Raw genomic sequence first — 12634 nt, 5'->3', positions numbered from 1 at the left:
TCTTGTTGTCTTGTTGTCTTTCGGCGGTCTACTAGGGAGGTCACTTTTCCTGTAACAAAGTAGGAAGTTATTTACTGTGCGGCAGGTATACCTGGCACCTGAAATGACTATTCTGAGAATTCTGGTAACAACGAAACCCTTCGAGATCTGAAAGACGCAGGGCAGATGGCCAAATTCAAAGTATTACCTTAAGAATAAACCTGGGGGTAGAACAAATGGATTCAAAACTTGGCGGCATTGAACCCGAGAGATAATAAACCTAGCTGAGTGAATAACTAAGTAATGGAAAAAACAAAAGAATCAACACTTGTTTGCTGTTTCCATTCGCATACAAGTTTCAACACTGAGAATTCGAAACTACCTTGCACGTTTAAATTCTACATTCCATAAAACAGTTTTCCAGAAATATAGGATCAGTAAGAGTAAAAGAGCGTCCAGGAATTTCCTTTTATCTAAACAGAAATTTTTCGCTTTGTTTGCAATTAAAATTCCGTAATGCTTCCCGGGATCTCGCCGAAGTCAGAATTGATTTAAAAGAAGACAGAGACAGGAGGAACATCAGAGCGAAACACTAACATTATGAACTGTTTAACAGATAGGGTTTTCACCTAGGCCGGTCTGTACCGGACTGACTAGCATGAACAACTTGAGACCGGCTACCAGCGGAAGTGCGTGAAGGCCAGCGGAAATCCCGAAATGTCCAAAAATATGTAGTATACATTCAAAACTTTTTAACTCGAACTCGTGATCTCTTGTCATTTAAACCACAATTTTTAATTCCACCCACTTAGCACTTCTTACTCAGCCACACAAAAAAAGTGTGCGGATCTGGTAACAAAACACACGTATTCCTGCGCTGAATTCAAATTCGGTATCAAACATCACCCATTGCGTCATGGTTGAGCCATAATCTCAAAAAATGACGAAAAATAATACACTGAGGCAAGTAAATTTCAAAATAATGCCAGTGATGCAAATTTTCATTTTAAAAACATGTCGACAATTGTGAAGGATCAACCCAGTAGAAAATGTGGGCTGCATCGAATAGGTCAACTCGAGCTTAACCTAGAAATAAATCTAACCTAGCCTAGCCTAACCTAGAAATAAATCTAACCTAGTCTAGCCTAACCTAGAAATAAATCTAACCTAGCCTAGCCTAACGTAGAAATAAATCTAACCTAGCCTAGCCTAACCTAACCTAAGCTCACGAAACACAATTAAACTGATTGTGATGTCCCGTTGTGTTTGCGGTACAGTTTCATTCAGCTTGGGCTTAACCTGCATAAAGGTATAACCTATCCTAACCTAACAAAACCTGACCTAACCTAACCGATTACGCTGGCAACCTTGTTCTTGCGTACTTTGCTATTTTGGCATTAACAGCAGTAAATGTCTGGAGTTTCGTAACCGTTTGTTGTTAGCCTTATTCTCCTGTGTCTGTAACCAGGGCAACTCTACGTGGTGACGGTGGGCAACGGATCCACATTGACTGAGTACCTGGGTGAACGGCGTTCATGCCGTCATGGCAGACACAGGTAAAAAGTCAAAGGTAAAAGGTAAAAGTAAAAGGTTAAAAGCGAGCATTTCTCAATCGCATGCCTGCTAGAAAAGCTCAGATTCATTCTGCTACATTTGCAGTAAATATGAAGTGAGCAGTTTGCGAAAATCAATCGAGGTGAAAGTGAAAAGTCTTTACGAAAAGTGTGTTGACCGTAAATTGCTGTACCAAGAAACAAAATGGGTTTCTCACGTCATTTGTAATTCCTGCAGACTTATGTTGTATCGTCTCAAAAATTCAAACAACGAAAAGTACGGCAAGTACTCTACACCAACGACATGGAAAAAATCCGTTATGGCGAAGGACTGCTACCTGTGCTGCTTCATTTTTAAAAGGAAGAAATCTTCCAGAGCCAAAGACAAAAGTTTCATTCTATCGCGACAGGGACAAAGAATTCAGAAAGTTTTTCGTTAAAGACGAAGACAAGTCTTTAGTGTACAGCATTGACGTTAACGGACTAATGAAACACTTGAAGAAAAATGTGTACAGAGACGAAGAATGGCGACTTTTCATTGACTCATCAAAACGCAGCATTAAGGCTCTTTTACGGCATAACACGAATACTTACGCTCCTATCCCTATAGCTCACTCAACGGTCATCAAAGAAGAATATAAAAATGTTAAAATGCTTCTTGAAGAAGTTAATTTCACGAATCACGAATGGAAAATATGTGGTGATCTCAAAATCATATCAATGATATTAGGCCAACAATCGGGTTTCACGGGAGAGTGTATATTCCTTAAAATTCCCTAATGTTTCAGACGCTAAATTGAAACAAGGAGTCTTTGATGGACCAAAGATTCGAATATTGACAAGAGATACTAATTCCGTGAGCCACATGACGAAAATTGAAATGGACGCTTGGGAAAGTTTTAAAGCAGTAAACGTAAATTCCCTTGGTAACAAAAAAGTCCAGACTACGAGAATATTGTTGCGAATATGATAAGAAAGTACAAAAAGTTAGGCTGCTTAATGAATTTAAAACTTAACTTTGTAGATTCCCATCTGGATAAGTTTCCAGAAAATGTTGGTGATTGCAGCGAAGAACAAGGGGAACGTTTTCATCGAGACATAAAAGTGATGGAACAACGATATCAGGGTAAATGAAACGAGGTCATGGTGGCTGATTTTTGCTGAAAGTTAAAAAGGGAAACGAATGTAGGGCTTAAACGTAAGCGTAACCCTTTAAATCGTTCCTTCGAAGAATAAAGGACACGTTATAGCAGGCAAAAAATAGACTGAAGTAGGTCTATAAATCAATTTAATTACGATAAAAAGCAGGATAAAATGTAACCACGAAAGATAGTATAAATATATCCCTTAAGTTTAAGAAAAGCACAGAGAAAAAATATTTGAATGAAACTTTTATTCATTTGCATGTTTAAGTTACAGTTCTACATTTTAATTGATACAAACATTGTCAGGTTAATTGAAATGGGGTCAATTCTACTTGTAGTTTTAAGTTTCCTCAAATCAGTAATGTGCGTCTAAATTTTTAACCACCCGTAGTAAAATTAAATGAATTTTATTGTATTTCAACGGGAACAATTAAGTTAAGTTGTGTTGCGTTAAGTAAAATTTCGTTAGGTTCTGTTAAGTTAGATTCATTTGTAGGTTAAGATCGAGAAGCTATCTGAAACGGTACCGCAAACACAACGGGACAACACAATGAGTTTAATTGTGTTACGTGAAGTTAAGTTAGGTTATGTTAGATTAGGTTAGGTCAGGTTTTTAAGGTTAGGATAGGTTTGACCTCTTTGCAGGTTAAGCCCAAGCTGATTCAAACGGTACCGCAAACACAACGGGACAACACAACCAGTTTAATTGTGTTTCGCAAGGTTAGGTTAGGTTAAGCTGGGTTAGAATTATTTCTAGGTTAGGCTCGAGTTAACCCATTCGATGTAGCACACATTTATCACTTGGAAAATATGCTTCCAGAGCTTTACGTGTAGTTCAATAAATTTCTGTTAATTCAAGTTAGGTGAGGTCACGTTCTGTCGTGTAAAGTTATGTTAAAAAAGTTGATGTCAGTCAAGGGTTGATCCTTCACAGTTGTCGACATGTTTTTGATGTGAAAATTTGCACCACTGGCATTATTTTGAAATTCATTTGCCTCACTGCATGATTTTTCGTCATTTTTTGAGGTTATGGCTCAACCATGACGTGATGGGTTATTTTTGATACCGAATTTGAATTCAGCGCCCCAAAATCCATAGGAATACGCGTGTCTTGTTACCAGATCCGCACACTTTTTTTTTGTGTACTCGTTTTTATATATTTTGTTTGTGCAAAGTTAAGAAGTTAAACACTAAACTCAGGTGAGCAGATGATAAACACAGTTTACATAATTTCATCAAAGTCATCAATAATCTAACCTGGGAACTCATGTAAGCTAGCATGCGATATTATTGAATCAATTTCATTCCAGATATTTTATTTTATTTTTGAAAGCGTTATACTATTCAAACCTTTAAAATTAACCTGTTTTCAGGCATTCAACACGTTTGAACCAGAAATATACGTATAGTATGCGATAACTTTGATTCTGTGATATGTGACAATTATTGAGATGGCATCGGCGAAAGAGCCTAATGCTCGTAAGAGAAATAGAATTTTTAAAGAAGAGTGGTTGAACGATCTGCAGTTTAAGGATTGGCTGGCACCAACTAGCAATAGAAATTCAGAAAAATTTACAGTAGAATTAAGTGAAGAGTATCACAACGTTATACATAGATTAAGTTATTTACCTTCTGATTGTGGTAATAATTTAATTTTCTTCATACAACTTTATAATAAGGATTAATAATTTGTATGTTAATTATTTTGCAATAATTAACTGATTACTTATTATTGCAGGAATTAAGCTTGACAGTGATGTCCTTAATGATTCTGACGTAGCAACCAAGATGTAATTAGCCAGGAACAAAATTAAAAGCATTGTAAAAACCGTGTTATGTCTATATTTTATAGAACTTCTTCTGGAAAATATATGAAAATGAGATCTGCCCTATTCCGTCTCAAGCGATGATTTTAATAAAGCAAACAGAAAGTTCTTTTCGCTAGCTGTGCAAAAATTCGATGTTAACTCTGCCGTAAGAGACTTATCCTGGACTTTAAAGGGGAATCAGATAAAACATCTGAATCAACTAAAGACAGCATTTTAAGGTCATTAAAAATACATTTAAATGTAAGTAAAATGGTATCTTATTGTGGCAATAGCGCTAATGTCAATGATGGAGCACTCTTCTGTATTCCAGAAATTAGGGAAACTAAATCCTCGACTGATAAAATCAAATTGCAAGATAGCTATCATGCAGCGCCAAAAATGTCGAAAAACTAAAAGAGTGTTTTGAGTTTTCAGAATAAGAATTTCTTATTATTCTTAAACAAATTGGAGTAAGATGAATTTCTCTCTTAAAAGCAATCGATCAACTGTTGTTCGGTTCGACTCTTGTAAAGATTCACTTTATGAAAAAAGGTAAGTTTAGGAATATCTACAAAGCTGTTACATGAACATAATCAAAAATATAAACCTGATTATTAATAATTGCATGAACATAATCAAAAACATAAACCTGATTATTAACACGTTTTTATTCTTCTCAAATAACATACCAAACAGTTAGAATATATATGTTCTTAATGCTTCCCAGGTTGTTAATTAAAACCAAGAAAACCCTCTGTGACATCGCAGGCAGAATGACTCGTCCCCCCATATGTCACGATTTGTCACGATTAACAAGAACTCTCCCCCCCTTCCCCCTCTCTGCTTCACATCATAAGTAAACGCTTCCTTAGATTGGTTATCAATGAATAAAAATTTTGTTTGTAGGATCAGATAACTGCGATAAAACGTGAAGAACAAGTTTTGTAATGAATCCATCTGAAGGACTTGGAGATTTTAAAACCTAAAGAAAGAGTCTTGACTTTGGATGCAATCGTTAGCATCGCAAATAAATTGAAAATTAGGGTAAATAACTTAAAAATTTATCAACAGGAAATTGTTATGTTTTTTTCCAAATCTAAAACTAACTTACTATATTGACTTTTTTGGTCTATCGATCAATGGCGATCGAACCTACGACCCAATTGTATGGTTAAAAAAGATGTTTTCAGTTCTCCATAATAAACAAGACTTTTCGGCATCAGAAAAGTGAGTCAAACTGCTTCAGAAAGTCGACGCTCCGAATCTGTATAAATGGTTAAAGCCCAAATTTGTGTCTGCAGAAACGTTGGTTTAAAATGCTCTCAAGTTGATCCTGGTACGAAGGGAAAAATTTCTCTATTGAGATTAGTGAAGTCCCATCAAAGGTTTGATTTTAAAAATTAAAATATATATTGTAGGTTGTTGAGGGCATGTGATACACATAAAATAATATATTTTACCAGCTTTACGTTCCCTTGGCTTTTTTTTCTATAATAATAAATATTTTGTCTTAAAAATTTATAAATGATAGCGAGAATGCTAACGGACGTCCCTGCACACTTTTTAGTGGGTTAATGAAAAAATATTTAATTGTACTAAATTCGATTAATTTGCATGGCGCTTAAGAATTGGTATTGGTTTCATTAGTGTTGGATTCCCCCGGATTTTTTCCTGTATTAACAAATATTTTTCTTTCAAAATCTGAGGAATGACAGCGAACATGACAGCGGACGTCCCTGCACCCTTTTTTTGTAGGTTAATTCCAAAAAATTTTGAAATCTCTAAAAACGTGTTGCAAAGCAAATACTAAAAATGAAAGTGTTTCATTGTCTGAACTTTGTGAGTCAACCGAGCTGCCGGCTAAGACCGCGAGAAAAGTAAAATCCTATTGACAGTTCATAAACATCGAGCAGACAACACCGTGGATCAGTCGCTCGCCAAAAGCCGTATGTCGAAGAGTCGAATATAAGCGTGACAGCGCAACAAGTCCGCGTAATTATCAACCATCACGGCCGTCGGCTATGCCGTCTTGTAGCCCGGTTTTTTATGTAGGCCATCTTCAGCCAGGTTGTGATTAGCGGTGAAAAAAACGAAAGAATTTGGGAAAATTGGTTAGAAAATAGAGTTTATTTAGAGGGCCATCAATACTGAGAAGAGCGGGGGTATAGAAGAAGGAATTGCGCAAGAGACAGCCGAGAGTAATAGACCCGACCTGTTTCACTGTTTTTTATATAGATAATTAGTACTTTGGACATGCATGACTTCCGCTTTAACGGCCATATATGCACATTTTTTTAATTAAAACCGGTACTATCCCCAACCCGATATTTACGGTGCCTTCCGACTAATAGACCAGGTACTGGGTATTATCTCGTTGCACCCGACACCCCAAACAACCTGTGACTGAAAGGAGACCCAAGGACGTAAATAATTGTGTGGGTGAATGTAGGATAATAAAGAAATAATTGCTGAGTCCAGGAATTTTTTAGAAAAAATCTTTATAGAATTTCTGGGTATAAGAAAAGTTTCGAGAATGTTTGGAAATTGATAAAATTTGCGAAGGTTTCCGAGAATTCCCGAAGCATTGTTTAGGATTACCGGTAATGTAAGTAGTATTCCTGGAAAATTGGGGATAAGGAGTACTAAGAGGATTTAGGAGGGAAGTTGAAGAAAATTTATGCAATATTCTCGAAAAATTGAAAAGAAAGTAAATGAAAAAAATTTTAAAATGTTTTAGAGAATTTTTCCGATAATTTTGCGAAATTGTAATTGTTTTCGAAATTTCTGATTGCCAACGGGAAATTCACGAGTGTTTTCGAAACCTTTCGGCAATAGAGAGAATTTATAATAATTTTTTTAATTTTTCGTTAACGAAGAAGACACCGAGTGTATCTTAGTTTTTTTTGCCTGGCAATTCAAAGAATATTCAGCAATGTACAGAGTTTTAGAAAATTTTTGATATCTGTTCGTCACTGAAAGCTACCCCACCCATAACATTTTTTTTCTTCATTTTCAGCTTTTTTTTGGTATAATTTTTAATATGGAACTTGTGGATATCTAAAGAGGGGGGCGTGGCATTTTTCCAGTTTTTTTTCTTAATAACCACTCAAACCTAGCACGGAACAATGGATCCTGACGACTAAATGCAGTACGAATCAGTGCAATGGGACAATCGAGAAGACTCCGGTTTACTGAAGAGCCCACTTTTTTTGTGAAACGTCGGACACCGTGAATACTATGTTTTACTGGGGAAGTCCTACGGACAATTTTAAGAGGACTGAACCTAAATACGAGCGAGGTCGACGAGGATCTTCGCGAGAGTATGGGGCGTTACTGTGCGCGTAATGGGAGTAATAAGGCTCACTAGGACAACACCAGTTGTTGGGAGCGCTGTAAATGAATAAGCCATCGGCAGCGTCATTAGACAAAGACCCTTCGTTTCCGCTAAATAAGATGATAAGGAGCCTCCTGGGGAGGACAGAGCGCAATGGGACATATAGATATTACGAGTACTACCGTAGACTCAACAATGTAGTATGGAATGCCTTTTGGACTGTCAGAAGCCCCTGCGACATTTCAGCTTCTGGTAGACACCCTAATAAGGCCAGAAATGGAACAGAACGTCTACGCGTACCTCGGTGACATAGTCATCGTTAATGAGATGTTTAAGGGTCACCAGATATGGGAAGCGAAAGTTATATACCGCTTACAAAACGCAGGACTGATGATCAACCCGCAGAATTGCAAATTCGGGAGACTGACCGAACCCTATCTCGGGTTCCTCATTATTTGGAAAGGCTTGCAGGTCGATCCATACAAAGTCGAGTCCTTTATCATATTCTGCTCCAGGCACAATAAAGCAGCTGTGACGGACCTTGGGAATAGCGTCATGGTACCGTCGTTTCATACGCAACTTTGGGATCAACGTGGAACCATTAAACAAGCTGCTTAGGACGAACTTTCAATAGGAATGTGACACCAAACAGGAAATCGCGTTCGCTAAGCTTAAGAAAAAAATTGCAACAGCACCGATTTTGATTTATTAGGATTCTGAAGTCCCATTCGTGCTCCAGACTGAAATAAGTGATTTTGGTCTGAAATTCGAATCGCTTGTTCTGAATTACCCGTGTAATAAGCCAAATATTTCCGAATTGCTTTAATGCACATTCAAGTACTTGGTAAGATTCAGCCTGAAAGAGACATGGACCTGGCACGAAGAGATGCATCCCCAGTAGAAGTTAGGATAGGTGACTGTTTTCTGGCAGAAGAAGAAGAACCAGATCACGTTCGCCATTAGGCCTACTTGATAATTCCGCATTTCTTTTAGAGCCAAATTATCAAGAACACGGGTTATAATATTCATTAGTGCTCTCGCTTACTGCTCATATATCATATAAATTGTATGCATTGAAATATTGTTCGACAAGAAAAATTTAATCATATTATTTGTTCTCAGTTGAATTTTGTATTAGGATCTTATCATTTTTGTATACAGTTTCAGTTGCTTTAATTTAAAATGTATCTAATCCATTATTGGTAAAAAATTTTGGGCTTTTATTTCACAATGCAGAAGTTTTTTGAAAAATTTATATGTTTCATTGTAAATTTGCCTTTTCGGATGCAAAAGCTTTAGTGAAACTGTTCGGGATAATTAGGTGATATGTCCCTACTGGACAACTCCGTATTTTATCTGGGCGCAAAATATCAAGTGTGCCGCTTATCATGTTTATTTTTACTTTTCAATGTAGAGCAGCTGTCCTATATATTGCACGAAGAACACCGCTATACTTAAAATAAGAAAATACATTTCGCGGGCAAGTGGCAACTGGTGGAAAACTTATTCAAATTTTTTCTGAACAATTTTTCATAGGAAATTTAGTTTTAGTTCCAGTCGTAAAAAATAATATTCAAAATAAAAACAATTTAATTTTTCGAAAAATGACACAAGGTACAAACTAAAATTAACATACAAAAGTTGTTCACCAAAATAAGGTCTATAAGTTTGTTATTAATCATTTTTAGATAAGACGAGTAGATTTTCTGTCAATCGTAAAAATAGGATAAAAACGTAAAAAAATAAATTTAAAATAATTTAAAAATAAATTTAGTTACTCTTTGAAGTACAACATAATTGAATAAATATGGAATAAATAGCGTTTTTGAAAGATGACTCTTGGTACAATAAAAAACTAAGAGACGAAAGTTGGTCACCCTAAAAGTATTCACGAATTTGTTATTCATGAGTTTTAGATAGACCAAGAAAATATTCTTTCAATCGTAGAAAAAATAGGAATAAAGATCCAAATTAAATTTCTGGTAAAGCGACACAAGTTACATTACCTTAGGAGAAAGTATTAGATTTGTGTACAATGTAGTCACTAGTTTTTTTCAAATGTCCACTTTTCAAAACCCCCCTGAAACCGATAAACAGATTTTCACGAATGTGTCAGTCTGTCTGTCTATCTGTCGGTACGTTTGTCTGTCTCTTTGCCTGTAAGTCTGTAGGTTCTTAGTTTGTTAGTACGATAACTTTAATAAACTGTTTATTGTTCTAAGCTGAGGGTCAACTTTGTTATCCAGCCATTGTGGATAGAAATTCAAAAAGTTAGTGCGTTTTGCAAATTTTTGAGAGTACAGTTCATCACGAATCAACAATTTTATGTAGGTCTGTTCACAGTTCTCAAGAAGCTGAAAAATGTATCTTTATGACTTTTTTTGATGAAAAATCATAAGAGTTATGGCATTTAAAAATATATCCTAGTTATCTTAGTGAATATCCAAGAATTGTAGTAAAAAGTAGCCTAGCCTGACATGAAAGGAAGCATTCTCAGGAGAATTTAGATCAAGTTAATGTTTTCTGGCATAAGCAGAAAAACCAAGCATTACATATTATTTTTATAATTTTTAATGTTTTCAATCACATTAAAGCATTTTCATCTCAGAGACAAGGTATTAGTTTCATGCGAAAATTAAGTATCACCGTTTTACATAAAGTTTCGGCTTTTGTGGACTCATCGATAGAAAATTATTGGTTTTACTTTGGTTTCTGTCGTTATTGTCCTTGTTATCTGCGAACACGAAAACTTTCCAAAAACAGAGGAAAAATGACATTATTCGAGGTTTTTATACCTTAAATTAAAAAGATTATACGCGACATATGTGATATGTGTGCGCGAAATGCACACTTATGCGTTTACTTCTAAGATTTGTCTTAGTCGTCGTGATAATTTTTTCGTATCAGCAGATCAAAATTAAATTTTCAAAGTCCTAGTAAATTAAATGTAAAACTTTGCTTTCAAACTGAATTTTTATTAAGGGCTCAGTCTTTTTGTTAAGAAATTAAATTGTTTCTTTTCAAATCTATAACTTCTTTGCAGATTCTTCTTTTCAGGTAGAAATATCATTATTATTATTTTTGCGCGCCAAAATTACTGCAAACACGTGTATCTGAGATTCTTTTCTCTGTATATGTCGCTAAATATTCCACATTTTCTCATCTTATAAGTTATAACCTATTTTTTTTAAATATAATAATCTTTTGAAATCATTTCTTTTCGTCTAGACACTAAATTGCCTGAATTATAAGCGACGTATCACTCGTATTTTTCATTACAAATTTTTGCGGAATTTGAGGAAATTAAGGGAATTTATTTAATCTAAAACATTTTTAAATCTGTTAGATTATTTTCGTCAAACAGAAATAAAATGGGCATGAAATGTACCAATAAGAATAGTAGGAGTAAGCTTAAAATCTACTTAAGATTAAAGGCATATCAATATACTCACCAATAAAATAATGGATCATCGCTAAGGTGGAAACCAAAGTATAAATCAACCTCATTTTCTCAAGATGGAGGACCCCGCACAAAATACTGAGAAAAAAGGAATCCTGTCGATTGGGATAAAACCAACGGGAATATATTCTTTAGAGTCCATTAAATGAATATCGCTTTTACCCGACGCAATGAAGCTGGTTTACCTGAAGCTCCTATACTTCCTGATACTCGAGCTTTTCTCAATTGCAATTTCGGGATACGCAGAGAAATAACTTTGATGCAAAGAGCGATGGTAGAATTCCCTTGAACCAATTCGATTTGGACACTGACGGAATGCGCGAGTGGTTTAGACGAGGCAATATTTTCGTTCTCCCTTGTGGTTGTCGTGAAACTATTGCAATATTCGAAAAACTCGGTATAACTATAAAAATGCTATCACTTTTGAGACCAAAGCAGAATCAGTGATCTACTCAAGGAGTAAATCACTCTCGCACTGTTACTAAAACTAGGTGGATAATGGAAGCGCGTAATGGTCACTTGACAAGCATCTTCGAATTCTTTGCTAATACTATTTTTACAAGTCACATGCCCAACTTCAATGATTTTCTCCGAATAGCAGGAGCAATAATTAATATGATAAGTATTTTAATGAGATAGGAATGTCAGATGCAAATGAGCAGTTAGCTGAAGAAACGTTAAACAGGTTTGATGACGCTAATGTTGTTCAAGCAAGAGTAGAAGTTGAAAATCTGAGTCGAAGGCGCGCTGAATGGGTTCGGTTGACTCTCAGCAATCTGCCTTTATTTCCTGCATTAACGTTGAAATATTTGTATCAGTTTACTATAGGAAATTACCAAGTAAAGCTCGCTCCATCGTATATTCACAATAGAAATTTGAGAGTTCAAAATGAAGATGATGACGAAGACGATCAGCTCTTCGAAATTGATCAAAGGGCTAACGAGCCTGGGTTTAACAGATAAAGGATTTCATCTCGATTCAGAAATGCCACTTAGTATAATGTCTGGATATCTTTTAATGAAGAGTAAAATGGTGAAGAAGGTGGAGAGGAACCTATCCTTGGTTATTATTGCACATGCAGGTCTGGGGCACGAAATCTTGGTACCTGTGCTGACATAGCGTCTATTTTTTGGAACTTAGAGTATGCTCCACATGAACCAAACGTATCTTACCCCTCTCTTTGAGCTTTACAATCCGTTCAAAATGCAGCTATGTATATAAATCAGTTCGAAGTTATGGATCCATTGCGAAATAATTGAAATATCATTTAGTTATAAAGAGAAATCTTTATTAAATAATAATAGATAAACAAAAAAAGTTAAAAAAAAAACAATAAAGTAAAAAAAAAAAAAAAC

Source organism: Belonocnema kinseyi, chromosome 2, assembly GCF_010883055.1.
Source record: "Belonocnema kinseyi isolate 2016_QV_RU_SX_M_011 chromosome 2, B_treatae_v1, whole genome shotgun sequence".
Classification (NCBI taxonomy): Eukaryota; Metazoa; Arthropoda; class Insecta; order Hymenoptera; family Cynipidae; genus Belonocnema; species Belonocnema kinseyi.
Note: the sequence above shows the minus strand (reverse complement) of the source record.